Source organism: Hippopotamus amphibius, chromosome 6 (genome assembly GCF_030028045.1).
Source record: "Hippopotamus amphibius kiboko isolate mHipAmp2 chromosome 6, mHipAmp2.hap2, whole genome shotgun sequence".
NCBI lineage: Eukaryota > Metazoa > Chordata > Mammalia > Artiodactyla > Hippopotamidae > Hippopotamus > Hippopotamus amphibius.
The window spans coordinates 126,222,748-126,240,870 of NC_080191.1; positions in this window are offsets into that span (position 1 = coordinate 126,222,748).

Here is an 18,123-nt window from a genome sequence, read left to right on the forward strand (position 1 = left end):
TATATTCTGTATTGCAAAAATGAGTTTCCATATTAGCTTCTTGGCAGGTACAGGAGATCTTGAAGCCATAAAATTTCTGACAATAATCTAAAGAGTATAGATGGAATGGGAGATTCTGGCTAAGAGAATATTAGAATACTAGAAGCACCAAACAGCCATGATTTCTCATGTGAACTAATCTAAAACAGAGGATAAAATAATGAAAGCTCCATGAATATATGACATCACAAGAGTTCATTGTGATAGGATGAACTTGGAGGAGACAATGAAATTCATATTTAAATTGTGTCAACTATAGTGGTAGTGCATCTCTGGAGGATTTTGTTACGAGTATTGCTAAATGAGCATTGTGATCAAAAGTAACCTTGAAAATCCCTTATAAAGATGGTGCTCAACATGCAATCTCTCAGTATTTTCAGCCAAGATGATATTCTCACATTAGGCTATATTGCTGTTTCTTCACTAGAACACTGGATAAAGAATTTGATCTTCATTAGGGGTCATTTTGCATGAAAACAAATGTATCCTAACTCCGTGAGAAAAAAATGTTAATTTAATATGGATCAGGAGAAGAGCTGAGTTATGCCTTCAATTTTACGCTCCTAATGGCACAAATACTCATTGAATAGAATGGTGGGCAGGATTTACTTTACCACTTAAATTGTTTTTCTTTCCATCTCTAAGTAAAATATGCATTTTATGACATTCATTATATATAATATTTAATGACTTTATTATTCAAGTTCATAATATAATCCCTTTGCTGCTATAGTGAAGGCCATGATGTCAAACCTTTGTAAATGCATTCTCCCCTTTAGCAAGAGCTTGTTGTTTCAAAAAACTCTTGATCATGAGGGAGCAAGGGAAGGGACGAATCCCCTAATTCAAGCCAAGAGCCAATATGTAAACACTAGTTCAATCACATCATCTTGGAATAGAAAAAGGACGCTTTAATTATTTAAATATTTTTAGTGAGTACCTTTTTGCTATCTGGAAATCACAAATTTTTTGTATCAAATTAACCAATGGCATTCAATTTTTAAAAAGAGATTAGCCTGCTACTTCAAAGAAAATCACAGCTGGCATTTAATAATAATCTTGTGTGTAATATGATCCATGCTTGAGGCCAACTTATTACCCTCTTTTCTCCAATTTAATTTTAATTCACATTCAGAGGATTTTTACCTAGTACCACTTTCAGTAAATTATTTAATTCTTCTTATTTCCACTAGGCAATTATTTTTGTTCTTTTAATAATGCACTAGAAGAGAAGCAGATGAAAGAAAAATGGAGAATCATTATTCTTTTAATACTTTATAATTTTAAAGCATGAATATATTCCAAATTTATGGATTTAAAGCAGGAACCATATGTGGAAAGCTCGGTGATGCATCATTATATATAATATCACTGTTGCTCATACTTTTATTAAAAATATTAATTATTTGAATTCAGTGTGTTCTTTGTTGACAATATGCTGATAATATGACTGATGCATTTAGAAAGAATTTCATATGAACAAATCAGATAATCCTTGAGAATTGATGACACGTGAAATCATCAAAAAGAGGTGACTGTCAGTTCTAGTTCAATCTTCATGGTTATTTGAAAGAGCAAAAGTCTAAGGTTATGAGGTCATATAAGTCACAATGAAACAGAAGGAAATGATCATGATTTAGCCTGGACAGTTGTTGACAGGGATCTTTCTGAAGCAACAATGTATTTCAGAAAATTTTGAGAGAGTGATAATGTTAGGAGCGCTATAAAATCAAAAGCATTTTGAAAAGATTTAGGGGAGGAACTGGAGCTTGTTTTTAATGTGTTATCTAATGTAGATGTGATGCAGTGATGTGTAATAGTAATATGAATGTGTAATTACATTTGTTTGCTGCTTTAAGTCATAAATCCTAGGTAGATTTTGGAGATTTTGTTCTGCATTCTTCTGTTTATCCTCATTACCTATACCAGTAATCACTGCATGAGGTCAAAAAGAGAATAAGGGGATGGGTGGGGAAAGATGAGATGGAAGGTGTGGAGAAGAAGATCCACAGTGCATTTGTTTGGCTTCATAGGATTTCAGTGTGATATCCTATGTATCTAATCAAATAAGGAAATTTATTGATAATTTGATTTAATTGGAGCTAACCTAGCCCCAACAAAATTAACAAATGACATAAAATGACTCTCATAATGAAAGATGACATAAATAAACACAAGCAACCAAGAAAATGGCAGAGGAACAGTGCTCTCACTCCCTGAACAGATCTTTCCGCTACAGTGCATCAGTGCATGCTGAAACAGTGACAATGACAAGAAGTAAGCAAAAACAAGTTAAAAGTATCAAGACTCTTTGAAATATGGATTTATATCCACTATTATAAACACTGAGCCTCATCACTTGTGTATATTTTATATTGTACATATTGTACAATGATAGATGTATCATTTTCATCTATTACCATCATTACTACCAAACACAGAAATAAACTAGATTTAAAACCTGATGTTGAAATTTATTTATCCAAAAATATTAAACAATATTTTTGAAAAACCTGAAACATATATAATTAAAATGTTCAAAAGGAAATATATAGAGCTCATAATATTATTTTCATTTAAAAAAAGAAGTGTTGTTAATTAGCAAATAGAAATAAAATAATTAATATTTTAGCAATATATTATATTAATATAATATTAATATATTAATTATAACTAATAATGTAGTATAATAATATATTAATAAATAATTATTTCATTTTTTAGATTGCTTTAATTTTTATATATTTTTGTAATATATATTTATAAAGTGATATATAATCCATAGATGAATAAAATAATAAAATCTGTATATTAGGATGGTGTTCAAAAATTTTTTTATTGCTAAGCATTTAAATATGTTTGGAATCTTCTCTTAAAAGATAAATATCATAATGTATGGGTCCATTGGTAGAAGAAATAAAAATGGTCAAGAAAATAAGTAATAATGCCAAGGTAAATGGTGAAACCAGAGTTCAAATTCAAGGCTCTGAATTTTCAGATTAGACTCTTGGTCATTTAATGTACAACATTGTCTAAAGTCCAAACTCTTAGATTGCATTTCAGGACTATGCATGCGTTCCTGCCTGCCTCTCAAGCCTTATTTCTTGTGAGGCAAGAAACCGTACTGCCATCCAACCCCACGGAATTTCTGTAAACCCTGGACCAGGTTACTTTCTGTACCATATGAGAAGTACTGAATTGTATGGCAATCACTCACATTTTTTAGCTCCACTCCCAGTGCTTTAGGATTGTAAATCTTTTTTTGCATTATGCCATTCTCCTGACATAGCACAGTGCCTGTTATATAGTATTATCTTCAGTAAATTCATATTGAATGAAGAAACAGGAGGCACTGCAAGACCGCTCTACTGGATTTCCACAAGCCAGCCAGACCCTTACCACCACCCACTACTTTGACTTTATTGAAGGTACGTTAAGGTACATTAACTGCTATGGAAATAATCTACCACTGATGCACTGAAAGAAAAGACAGCTATTAAATTAGTAAGTAAACAGAGCACAGCTACTGGTATAAGACCTTGCACACAAATATGATTTCCTCCTAGCTCAAATTAGACAGGAAACAGTGCTAGGAAGTAGTAGAACTTGGAGGAAATCTAGTTAGAGGAAATGTGATGTTTAGACACTTTCTCTGTTGCACCCTTTAAGCCAGGAAAAGTGGGATGAGAAACAGAGGTTTTAGAAGAGTGAAAATCATGTGCTCTGTTTTCCACCTATAGGAGCAGACTCAGAATTGCATCCTAAAGGAAGGCAGGGCACCAGAAGTGATCCTGTCATGTTTCTGTGTTTGCTATGAATTTAGAAGAAATGTTAGTATTCCCCCAAACCCAGGGCAGACACAGAGGTGAGCTAGAGATAGGATCTGCTCAGCAGGGCAAGGAGGCGTGCAACAGATGGATGGGATGGATGCTAAGGATACATTTATATGGACTTGCTATACCAGCTTCCTGACACAACTGACTTTGGGACTTCCATCTAGAGATTGGAAGCTGGACCAGGAAAAAGATAAAGGAAACACACACAAGTAGAAGAAATTTGAATCTTGGAAGAGATTGACCGATTAATGAACTTTACATTGAATCCAAAAATCATTGAATTGGACTGAATGCCTGATGTGACCCAGATTATATATTTGAAACCAAGGTGAAATGGGGATTTGTAAATACATGCTACATGCCTGACTGTTGAAAATTTACTTGTCAATTGTAATGTGAAGCTTTTGTCAGTGAGAAAACCCAGCTAGCTCTGACATGGAACAATTATCACCATATCATTTTGAAGAAACCTGAGTCAGTATTAGATAACTCAGTTGTGTAAGTTCTTGGATTCGAAAACAGCAGATAATTTAGAATTCCTCAATGCTCACACACACACATACATTATCCCAGCCTTTTAAGACACTGTCATATATAGTTGATAATATACTTTCTGGGGAAAAAGTTATGACTTCAAATAATGTTGCTTTTAATGTTTTTGGTTGGAGGGAAGATCTGGTTCTCAATTTACACATAATTCTATTCATATCAAAGATGTTTAAGGGAGAAAAACTCTTTTAAACTGGAAAATTGGTGCGTAGGTTACCTGCGAGTCAAAATAGCGTACAAATTAGAAAGCCTGGTGTACTTCCATCTTCAACCAGCTGTTTCTATTGAAGCAATGTGGAAATAATAAAATGCACATTAAAAGTATGCAAAGAGCTCCTTAAAGATTTTATTGCATTTTGATTATCAAATGTAGGAGTCTAATATTCAGCCTTTTGAAGCCTGTAAGTGAAGATTAAAGCATTCTCACATGCTATCTACAGGTGTGCCACAGTGAATTATGATCCTGGCATAATCCATGGAATGAAAAAGCTACAGTAAGTAACAAACTGTTAATCAGTGCAGTGGCACAGAAGATCAATCTTTGATTCTTATATTCACAAACCCTGTTTATTTGGTCACATTAGAGAACAGGCTGGGTGTTGGAATGGATTCCTAGAAATGATGGATGTAATTGTCAAAACTGCCAAGGTCAATGTATAATGTTCGTAAAAGAACCAACCCAATTCAAGCACCTTCCATTTATCATTCATGCAATTTGACCCCCAGTTCTCTTTATAATAACATACAAAGGAGGAACAACTGCTGTGTTCATTTCAATGGAATCTTGTGCACTTTTCACTATCATTCAGATCACAGCTTTTCTCAGACTGGGATCATTTGTACATAACTTTCCCTTCTCTGAGGGTGTTGGAACTATTAGTTGAAATATGGATTTAATAAAGAAAAAAATTGATTAATGAATCTGTGTGATTGTTATGTTGCGATGTAGAATGTTTTGATTTTCTAAATCAGAATCTGATTCATCATCTACTTACTCTTAGAATACATTTCTCAACTTTGACATTGACAGAATTTTGTTGAAATTTATTCCAATACCAGTATTTTATAGATAGGGTTTTCTTATGGAATTTACAAATGCTGTGGTATCGGGTATTTTTAAACTGAAAAAATACTCAAATGTGTATTATAGATATTGTCAATTAAGAAAAAATAAGGAAGTTTTACTTATTTTGCTCAAGCAACTGGTCTTCACTTATTAATTCATGAACACTCTTTCATAGATGCTGTCAGTTAAAATTATACATATTATTAATTCTATAATCTTATCAAAGCAACGATTGAAATTCCTGACTCTTTCTTGGTCTTTAGATTTGTGTATTTGTAACACTTTTCTAAAAGTGGGTTCACACTTGATATTAGGACTAGAATGTAAGCTTCAGGCAGGTAAGGTCTGTTCTTCTTTCTGTCTGAGATTTCTAGAAGAATGAGTATATTGTAAAGGCTCAGTAACCATTTACTTAAAAAAAGAAGGAGGGAGCGGGGGAGGGAAAAAGAAAGAGAAAAATTTTTTAAAGATAAACGAGAAAAGTAAAATATATATTTATATTCAAATATGTAGTTATTAAAGCTATTTTAGGGGTATTACCAAAATTACAAATAATTCATTATGAGATTATTATCAATGAGACTACATTACTCAGTGTTTCTAAAAGTAAAACACTTTATTGCCTAAATTAAAATACATATTTATCACTTAAAAAGAAATGAAATATTAGAAAAAATGCAGCTACCAAATTAAAAAAGAGGCAATCACAACTAAAATGGCATCAGATAACACTGAAGAAATACCTTAGTGGTTCTCTTTTTAACCTGAGAAAAAACATATTCTTAAAAAATACTTTTAAAAATTCAAATAAGGAAAAGAGCTCTCCAAACCCAAATTCTAGATAAAATTATTTTCAGGTGACTTAGGGTGTATACTTAATGCAAACATGACAGATATTCAACAGATAGCCTCAATGCCAAGGTAGGTGTTGCACTCTGTGAGACAAGCAGAGTGCAAGGCCCATCCTTACTGAACACAGTTCCAGCAGATAGAGAGAAAATGAGAAATAGCAATCATCTGTGATAACTTCTGTCCTGAGCCAATACAGGAAACATGTAACCGAAGGCAACAGCAACAGTTTTCATAAATTTAACATTAATTTAAACTATTGAAACTGGAAAATAAGGGATTCACGATTCTACTGGATTTTTCCTTCTTCCTTCTTCCAGAAGAGAACAAATGCCCTGCATCACCGGCTGACATGATCATAAGATGTAACAGCTCTGCTCTGTATCCCTGACTCTCGTTTCTCTCATTTATGAAACAGGGGTTTAAAATCCCTTTGAAGGTCAAATGAGAATATTTGATATCTCTGTGTATACTGTCAAGTGCTACACAAAGGTTAGTCATTACTCTTACAATTATCTGTGGCATGTGCTTGTCACATGGTTAATGTGGAATTCTCATAAAAGAAACCTTGAAAATATCTGTACAGCACAATTTTTACTTTGCACTGGTTTTAGTCATTATTATTTTGAGGGACATTTGCATTTTAAAAAGAAATAAACATTAAAAAGAGGACAATTAAATTATGACTACAGTAATAATAAAGTAATTTATTCAAAAACCTAAATTATATCAATCCCAAAAATTTTTTTAGAAATTCTGCAGTGCTGCAGGTCCATTTGAAATGGCTGTACAACCATTGCCAAGTTAATTTCTATCATAAAGCCTGAAGATACAGTGATATTTCCACATGATAAAATAATGAAATAGAATTTTCAGTGCCACTTGCTTGTAGTAGAATTAATCATAAATTCTTAAAATGTGTTTTACATTAAATTTTTTTAAACCCTCATGTTTGGAATGAGATATTTATCAACATCTATGTATCTGTCTATGTATTTATCTACCTGCCTATTTAGTTATTTTCATGCTCCAGATCTCCTCTATGATATCCCTGACTTACACTCATAGCACAATTATCTTTTAGTTTTATTTTGTCTGTTCTGAAAGAGTCAGAAAATAGAGTCATATTCGTGCTTGTATTTTTCACCCACCTTATGTCAGATGGTGATGCATGCATTACTGTAGAAAACAGGTATACAAACACAAAGAGAGGCGGAGACCAGGGAGAAGAAAGTAAGTTTGAAAGTCTGTTTCCTAACACTGCATGAAGAACTCAGCACTCGTTGCGAAATCAGAATGATCACACTCAGCTCCATGTCAGATCTCTACCGCAGTATTAAGCGTCAAGAAAAAGAAAGTTAACCACTTCAAGCAAATACAAAGTTCCCAATATATTTAACATTATTGGTGACTTTAAGTCACTAAGAAACATAAAATTGAAGTTTAACATATATAAATAAAAATTTTTCAGCCAGCAATAACACCCAAAGAACCAAAAAGAAGTACCATAAAATGAAATACAGAAATTTGTCAGTCTCAAGAAATAATACCACTGAGAGTATTAATTTTGTGAACCCCAAAAAGAATTCTTCTTGTAACTCTATTATACATATATTATATAATTTTTAATGTGTTACTTACATTTGGAATGAGTAACAAATTACATTGGTTTTGCCAATAGTGTTATTCTACTTGAAATCTCTTTAGATTATGTATTTTTATTAAAATGTTAGAAATATATTTCATGGACTAAATTATGCTTTAGACGAGACCATTCTCTTCACAATGTTGAACTTCTGTAACACAAGTTTTATCCTTTTCCCTGCCACAAACTCTATGATATAGTTTTGCTGTATTCATATATTATGTGCCTCCAAAGAGTAGAGTTCAAATAGATGGGGAAATAATATGTTTGACAAAATTTTAGGAAAGGGAACAGTGAAGTGGAAGAATGATTTCTTTTTCTTACTCTGAGTCAATGGATTTGGATGTATTTAAATATATACATATTGTTGCAGACTGTAAGTTTGCACAAGTATATATATTTATATGGTTTTACCCAAAACATATATATTGTATAATCATTTTATTAATCCACAATTTTGCATTTATGCAAAATTTGGAATCTGATGAGGGGCTAACTTATCTGTACTCTATTTGATGTAAAGTCAACAAAATCTCTGTCATTATTCATTTTAATTAACCCAATAGTAATAACTGCTGATGGTTTTATTTTCTTCATTCCCTGTTGGCAACCTGAAAGGCAATTCTCACTCTAACTCAGCTCCCAGGGTGCCATCCACAAGAGATTGTCACCTTGCTGTGGATTGTGACCTCTGACCTTACCACTTTTTTCCTGTAACTGTACTACCTTTGCACATTTAATGAACTTTGTACACAGTTAAAAGATGTCAGCATAGGGAAATGTTAGGTCCTGCTGTGAAAAGTTCCATTGTTTCTGTACATCTAATTGACCTTCCATATTACAGAAGATAAGGAGAAAAAAATCAATAAAATTACTTAGTCCAATACAGTCTTTATTATTAATATGCTAAACACATTGCATTTAAAGCATTGACACCTAAACACCACTAAAAGTATCAAAATGACTTCTTATGAATAACCATTATATTAATCACTGTTGCCCAGAACTAGAATCAGACTGCGAAATCCCCTGGTGGAAATTGCTATAATCGTTCAAACTACAGGAATGAATATTTTTCAGCATAATTACTACTGTCGTCTTATTGAAAAATATCCCATTAGATGGCAGCTTTTAGTTACGTAAATCGTGTTGATTAACTTTTAATTTCCAGCATTTATATGACATTGCACAAGTAAAGATCGTTGATAATTTAAATGGTTAGCTGAGCAATTATTAAAATAACTTACAGCAATTCAAACATTCATTTACTTACTAGAAGTGCCATACATCATTAACTCCTGATTAAAATAAAGTTTGGGAAATTGCAAGTGCTGAATTGATCACTAAGATATGTATTTCAGGGTGTTTTATAAAAATATTCATGTCATGTGGGATGCCTCAGCTGTAATGATAAAGCGCCAGCATAAATGTTTCAAAGCAAGGGAGTCTAAATTATGCCAGCAATATGGCATCTCAGCCGTGTGCTCAAGTACACATTTGTGCCTCTCGGCAGACAATTTAAATGGTCTGTAACATTATAATTTTTAGCCACCCCAGTACCTCTTTTATCTAAAACAAACAAAAAGTTTCAGTGCTTATGAGTGAATGAGTTCTTAGTCTGGGCTGTTCATTTTATGTTTTTTATTGACTTGTTTGAATCTTCATATTAACCATGACTTCTTAGGTGGCCTTTAGTTTTTTTATCTGTAATTGGGAAAATAATTTACTTAGCTCATAAAGCTGTACTGTGGGTAACATGATGCAAGGAATATAGAGTGGCTAAATAGTGTGTGGGGTATATTAAGGAATAATGTTCCCCATATTATAATGTTTCATATTATAATCCCTTGATGTGTTGCCAGTGTACAGATAAATTTTTTATATATAAAAATAAATGTCCTTTTGTTTCTTAATACCTCTCTACTTTAGTCTTTGCAAATTAAAAACAAAACAGCCCTGTAGTTTGTTTTCAGCTAAGTTACCTGTCATTTCTTATGGTTTAAGTAAACAGAATAAAGATTCAAAAGGGGGCAATTAGATGTAAGAAACCACATGTCACCATTAATAAGTAATTACTCCCAAGCCCCATTGGAACTACTGACAAACTTGAAAGACAAATTGAGTCCAATGTATTGCAATATTACAAAATCAGAATTTTCAACTTTGAGATGTTTTTCTGGAACTTTGTGTAATTGCTTCAAAAACACTGACAGTTTTTGTAGTCAAGCAGTTCAGAGAGAACTGGCAGGAGACGATTGTTTAGCACATTTTATTTTCCAAAAGTCAGTATAACTTCACTAAAACTTATTTTCCAAAAGTCAGTATAACTTCACTAAAACTTATTTTCCAAAAGTCAGTATAACTTCACTAAAACTTATTTTCCAAAAGTCAGTATAACTTCACTAAAACTTATATACAACTATTTAATAAGCTTTTGTAAAATAAACTCTGACAAAGGTCAAAAAGTGGTCTTCATAGTCTTTCCCCTCAAAATATTTATAGCTCAGTTGGAGAATAAAGATAAGACCAATAATTGCAACATGCTGTGACAAGTGCTAAAATACAAAGTTAGTGTCTGAAGTAGGTAGGAAGGAAGTCCTAACTGGGTTTAGAGGGGTTTTAGAAACATTAGGGCGGGGACTGTTGACTGGGTCTTGAAGGATAAGAATTTACCAGAGGAGCGTTTGGGAGAAGAGCAGTCCAGGAAAAAGAAACATGGTGTGTAAATGAATAGAATAATGAGTGCATATGATCATGTGCCTAGTCCCTGGGAAATTGTAGGTGCTCAATAAATATTTGTTGAGTAAATCAGTCAATGAATAAATAACCAAATGAAAGAAAGTGGAAGAAAGGTCCTGGAAGGGATAAAAAGGCATCCTAAGAAGGGGAGGTAAACACCTTTCTCTTTATAGTTTTGCCTGTTTTTGTCTACATTTTAGTGATTTTTTTTTTTCTATTTCACAAGCTCTGTTTCTCTTTTTTGATTCTTTCACAAATGATATATATCCATAAGTGCTTCCTGAGTCCATCCCTCTTTTAATCCCTGATGTTAAATTTATTTCTGATGTTCGTTTGTATGTGGTCCTGTGTGTCCAGACCTACCCATCAGCCCTCCCTGGCCCTGCTCTTAGAGCTGTGTGGTGTGGTTCCTAGGCCCTCATATAAATAACTTCCTGGTTGAGTTCAGCCATGGGGGGACACTGGGGGAGATCAAAGGGCAAGAAGATGAGAGAAGCCAGTGTGTGTCTCCCCCTTGCCTTTGCAGGGGTTATACCTTCACATGATTCCGTATCCTGCCAGGTAGGCTCATCATGCTTCTGTCTTCCATGTGGTGATTCTAACTGGGACTCCTATATACCATTTCCAACAGTTGTGTCCTTGGGAAGATTTTGATATTATTTTTTGAGGTTTAAAAATAAAATCCTTATCTAGTTCAGTTTTCATACATAAGATGAAACTGAAGGTAAGAAATATTAAATTACTTTCCCAAAGTTTTGTGACTTAGTAGATATTAAAACTGAGTAAATCCAGCTCTTTGATTTCCTGGGCAGTATTCTTTCGACAATACTACAGTGTTACCTCATTGAATGTATTTGACAAAGAAACTGTGTATTACAAACAGCTAGTATCAGAAGACAAAAAAAAATGTTGGGGAATAAAATACAAAAGAAACATTGTGCCAGAAAGGAATGTTTTTGACTTCACATATCAGAAAACTAACTGTGGATTAAACAGAGGTTTTTTTTTTTTTTTTCTCACATGTGAACCAATCAGAGTAGGCAATTACTGCCTCTGGCTCAGTTGCTCCGCTGCATGATGGTAGCATCTCAGCAATTTTCTTGTTGCTTTCTCCATGGAACATGTAATTTTAGGTATTACTGTCCTTGTTCAAAGAGGGAAGGCGGCGGTAAGGGCCTCCCAAGTCAACTGAATCCATTTTTATCTTGAAAGCAAAGGCTTTCCTAGAATTCTCAGTGGACTTCAGTTAAATCTTATTAAATCTTGTTAACTAAAAGTATGCCACGTGACCATACAGTTACAATGGAAACTGAGAAAATCAATACTTAAGATTTTCCTGCCTCATTAGTGGAGGCTGCAGCTGAGAAGTAGGTTGAGTGTCGGTGATGAATTAGCTAGCCAGTGGAAGAAAAGGGCACCATTTTACCTGCAGACAGGTAGCAGATGCCAGCTTTGAGAGGGGTAAATGGTGGTGTTGACAAAAAGTTGATCTTAAGAAAATAACTGGGCTAGTGTCCTTTGGGATAAATGAAGTTGAAAAGTGTTGGACAAAACACAAGTTAGCAGAGATATTTTCATATGTGGCAACTGAGGCTCAGAGAAGATGAAAAAATAGTCCAAGTTAATGCACCTGGTAAATGGCATTGCCAACTTTGGTTTAACTTCAGTGCCTTCAAACTTTCTACTATCCTGTGTAGCCATGATATGATATGTTAGCTGCTACTAAGGAATTTCTGAGGCTGAAATACACATACAACCATTTCGTAGACTTTTTATCATTCTCCCACCCCTACAGGCATCACAATGATGTTTGTGCCTCAGAGCTGTTCTCTACATTTAAAAAAATATTATTTCATTTCTATGAAGTGCTTATAGAAAACAAAATAAGAGTTTACTTTTCCTTTAGACCCAGATCTTTTAGGAATGATACTGAATTGTACGTACCACAGAAAATAGATTTTAATCATAGGGCAAATCTCAAGATAGTTTAATAATAACATAGTCTGTGTTCATACTTTGGGTCACGTTACCTTTTAGAGATAGTTTTGCACTGAATTGGTATAGTTTATGCCACGTGCACTCTACATAAAAGAATTTCTGCAATGAAACAGCTTAGTAGATATAACTAATATTTTGCTCATCCTGCTTAAAGTTACATAAATATCCCATTTTTATTCAACTTTGTATCCTCTGCTGCAGCAGTTCCCAACCTTTTGGCACCAGGGACCAGTTTCATGGAAGACAATTTTCCCACGGGGGGTGGGGGGGTGGGGATGGTTTCGGGTGGCAGTGTGAGTGATGGGGAGCAGCAGATGAAGCTTCATGTGCTTACCCCCTTCTCACCTCCTGCTGTGTAACCCGGTTCCTAACTGGCTGAGGACTAGTAGTGATCTGCGGCCAGGGGATCGGGGACCCCTGCTCTGTAGCATTCAGTCTGATATCTAACAGAAGAGAGGCTCCCTTATCCTTCCTTAAATGGATTCTTTCTTAGTCTGGTTAGTATTTTGTTTCCCACACACCTCCCTGGTGACCACCAGTGCATGCGTCCTATGTACTTCTCTCCCATTGACGCATTACATTTTTAGAGGCAAGTTAAAGTTTAAAAGCATTAAAAGTTTAAATTGTAAGAAATTATAGTCTATATCGATCTATCATTCTTTGATTAATATTGTCTACTGCATTTATTATGGAAAGTTGACTCTCCCTTTTTTGCCTGAATGCCTGAAGTGAGACGTACATTGGCTTTTCTATCTGTAGGTTTTTAATTCTAAATTAAAAATAGAATTACCATGTGACCAAATCAACTGTTAAACTGAGATTGTTCTAAATGAAAGAGGGTATAGGACTTACCTCTTAGAAGTGGGCGGAGGTTGGATACAGGTGCAGGCATTTAATTGAATAGACTAGAACCATTCTGTTATTTGCTTTGGGGGAGGTTGGGGAAGACACACTTGACTGCAGATGTTCTCCCAGAGTCAGGGGAAAGGTAGAGGGCTCACCTGTTCAATGCATGAATCATCCAGACCTTACTCCTGTTCTCAGGCAAATCCTGTTTCCTTGTCTAGAGAATCCTGGGGATTCTGCAGGTTTGAACTTCCTCCTTGGCTGAATTCCCTTCAGACATTCCCTAGGCTGTGGTCTTAACTGTCCTTTAGGTGGCTTTCTCCATGTGCTTTATGACATCTAGGTTGTTTGTCATTAGAAGTATGTGTGTTTTCTTTCTCTTTTTACTATTAACTATCACTTATGGTATTAATATGGGTATCAGAAGGGAGAGTGGAGAAAAAAACATGTGGCAGATCTGTCACTTTTATAGGTAGTTTTCATGACATTTTTCTGATATGGCTCAGTTTTCTGGTTTTCATGCCACTGTGGAGCTGCCATTGTAAGAGACTATACTCCCAAACCTCAGCTTATGTTCACTTCAATCTCTAATAAGGAGGGAGGCACTACAGTTCTTTAGAGGACTATCTCAAACAATATAAAATAAAAGGTGGTGAACAATTAGCAGCTGCATTTCTAGCGCTTAAATTGCAAGGCAGAGAAGCCAGAAAGAAGCAGGATCATGAAGGATTATTTCTGCCAATTCAAGGAACTGATTCTTTACACAGAAGGCCTCCAGGCATCATTGAAGATCAGAAAAAGAAGCTGACCAATTTGAACAAGATCTCATTTTACCATTCCATTAAATGGATAAACCAAAAAAAAAAGCAATGAAAAATAAAACGGGAATGTGAAAGTATGGTCTCAGATTATAGAGACATAGTATATTATACAACATATTTCTTCTTATTCCCTAGATGATTCTAAAATAAAAAGGACTTTAGCTGCTTCAAAAAAGATGATCTGTAATAAAACTACAGAAAGTAAGTAAAGACCATGGAATGGAGTAAATAAAAATGCTGTTCTCTGTGGTATTATTTGGGTAGAGAATAGATTGGGTTCTCAGCAATTAGTAAACAGAAGAAGGCACAGTAAATTTCATAGCCTTCCCAATCAGAGAGAAAGCAACATGCTAGTTACCTAGGGAAGCTAGTGTATATTTTAAGTTTTTTTCCTTAATCGTAATTTTAAATTACTCCAGTCAGCAAATTTCTCATCTGTGAACTGATAATTCTGGAAGAAATGTCGTAGGGTTTGGAGGAAAGAAAAGGGATTTTGGAGTAAGATAAACATGGTCTTGGCACTGCCACGTGTGAACTCCACTATTCTTAGGAGACTCTCAAAGTCTTCATTTTTCATCTTTACCCTGAAGTTGTTTAATTGTATATTGTGCATCAGACACATACAGGTTAATGGCTATGTTTTTAAAAGCTGAACTACCCCCCGCCCCCACCATCACTCCCCTACCCTGCTCCACAACATCAGACTGACTTATAGTTTTTTCTGTTTCAGTCAAAATCTATATTCTGTTTCCTTGACTGTAGATTGTAGGTGGGTTAAGAATGCAGAGAAGGACTCCTTGAGTCTTCTTGCTGAGCAGTGGGGTAGCCATAATTCTTGTGTTGGTGTTCACAAATGCTAGCATGGTAGCATATCATTCCTATGTGCCATATATAAAAATCTTGCTGTAAATTAAGACAATAGTAAAACAGAAAGAAAAGTATCAATAGAAATTCCCCATTTTTATGAACACATGTATCTTAAGCATACTGCCTTGATTTATATGCACAGATATTGCTTCTCTAGAATACAGAAAGAAGGACTAATGACTTTTTCAAGGCACCCTTGAAAATAGTTATTCCCATGTCCTCTTTCTGCCCTTTTTCTCCTTGGTGGTCCTCAGACATTCTTTTTCTTTAATAGCACTAGAAATAGTAGGGGGTAAGAAGAAGGGGTAGACAAGGCAATTTTATGTACAGTTATAGATATGGCCTTTTGTAGTTTAATTTTTGAAACTGCAGCCTTTGGTTCTTTGAGTCTATTTACACAGATGTTGGGGAAGACAGCTTGTAACCATCTACCACTGGCCTTGTGGTCACCTTTGCTTAAAGCAATCTCTGGGAGGTACATTAAAAACGATTGTATTCGACACCCATTTCTAAGATAGCATGTTTTTATTCAACGTTGTCCTTTTGGAATGTAACCTAACCTATATTCTTTAGACAAAGCATGTTTACTTAGTATTATATGATTAGTTCATTTGGAAACCTATGGTTTTCTCATGCTAATATCAGTAGTCTATATAACATATATAGGGCAAGCTAACACATACCCTATTATGCTACTTAAACGAATATCTCAAAAATGTTGGAATTGAGTTTTGACATAATGTCAACAATTAGCAGTAAAGAGAAAATAAATCTTACCTGATTTTTACATTTCAGACTTTGATATTAAGGAAAATATTTTCAGGAGGTCATATTGCATAAAATACAAACTAAAATATACAAATATATGAAAACAATCACTCAGCAATATCATTAAAATTAACAGCAGATTTTGTTCTACCTTTTTCATCATTTTGCTATATTAACTACTATAAGGGATATTATGAGGATGCAATAAACACTTTAATCTTGTGTTTAAAATATTGCTATCTCGTGTTTGGTGGTTGTTGTTAATATAGAACTAAATAGGTTGGTCCTTCCTGGTTCTTCCTTTAAGGGCTGTTTTCTGTTCCTTCAGATTTTGCAGGTGCACATGTCCTGCTGCTATGCCAAATGCTTCATCCCACCAGGAGTTTTTACCTGGCCGGGTGTTATGGCTGCCAAGCTGAGGGAAGGACGCTGTGTCGAACTGTCAGGGAGATGTGTGCTGTATGGTTTCAACCCACCAAGTCAGAGATATTACATATATGATGGCACAGAGGAGCCTGCATGGAGACTAGACAGTTTCTCTACTTTAGCAAACTCTGATTGTGCTCACTAACTGGTCATATGGACCTCCTGCTGCAGTGCCTAATAACTGCAGCTCAGATGCCGACATCTTTTCTCACCTTTTTACCAGGAAGGAAGTATTGTCTTTGATTGTCCATCAGGACTAATCCTTTCTCAGCATGATACTTGTTAGCATAATTGCAAAGAAAGAACCAAAAAAGTGCATTAGGAACTGTTCCTTTTTAAAAGATGCACAGTTGCTCCTCAGTTTCTGTGGGGGATGGGTTCCAGGACCCCCCTTCAAATACCCAAATTTGCCAGTATTCAAGTCTCTTATTTAACATGGCATAGTATTTGCATATAGCCCACGTACAGCTTCCTGTATACTTGAAATCATCTGTAAATTACTTATAATACCTAATACAATGTAACTGTATTGTAAATAATTGCTAGGCATGGCAAATTCAAATTTTGCTTTTTGGAACTTTCTGGAATTTTTAAAAATACGTTTTCAATCTGCAGTTGGCTGAATCTGCAGATGTGAACCAACAGATATGGAGGGCTGACTTTTTATGTAATTTGCATGAAAAAGCCACTGTATATATTTCACTAATTCTTGTAGTTAAGATTTCTTCCTTTATATTTTCAACCTTTTCAACCTTTATATTTTCATTATTTTTATGTATTTAGAAGCCCTACTAAACTCCAAGAAACCTTTGTAATAATCTCTATTAACATTATAATCCAGAGAAGCTTCTGGCTAATATTTTTCAAGACTCTTAACACCAGGAGAACATGAATTATGAACAATTGCAGTTACTTTTGGAACACATTTGGTCATACAATTGAGTTGAAAATGAAGACTGGAAGAATGGAAGAACTTAGTTTGAGATCTCTTTCCAAAAGAATTATGAAGTCACTAAAATACTTTTTATTCAATCTTCAGAGAATAAACTGAGAGAGAAAAATATATTTGTCCATAAAGGGATTATGCTGCCAGCATAGAGAGTAAGATGAAATGAACAGCGAATATATGCTTGAATAACTATAATTTCTGTTTACTAGAATAATGATATACTTGAACTTTTAAAAAACAGAAAAGATTCAAAATTGCTTTTTCAACGAAAGTGAAAGAAAACATAATTGGTATCCCTGTTTAAAAAAAAAGTACCTGAAAAAATTTAACGTTAATGTTCATGGTAAAAAAAAAACAAATAACTGATCAAGAAGACGTGGAAATGGAGAATCAACATAGATTATTCATTTATCCATATATATATATTATGTCAACCTATAATGCTATTTAGTTTTTATGTTTCTGCATAAAGTTCAGAAGCAGATACAATGTCAGGACAGTGGTTGAAGTTGTAGGGGCTTTGACCCAACTTATAAGTAAAGTTAAAAAAAAAAATTTAAAAAAAAAGGATTTTAAAAGCTGGAATTAGTGCCTGGGATACATCTTGACAAGTGTCAGAAATATGTTGAAGAGTCTCAGAATATTACTGAAGTGAGAAATTTCTACTTCTTTTCACATGCCGGTAAAAATGTGGTAGTATCTTTTGGTAATATTACTCTTGCCAA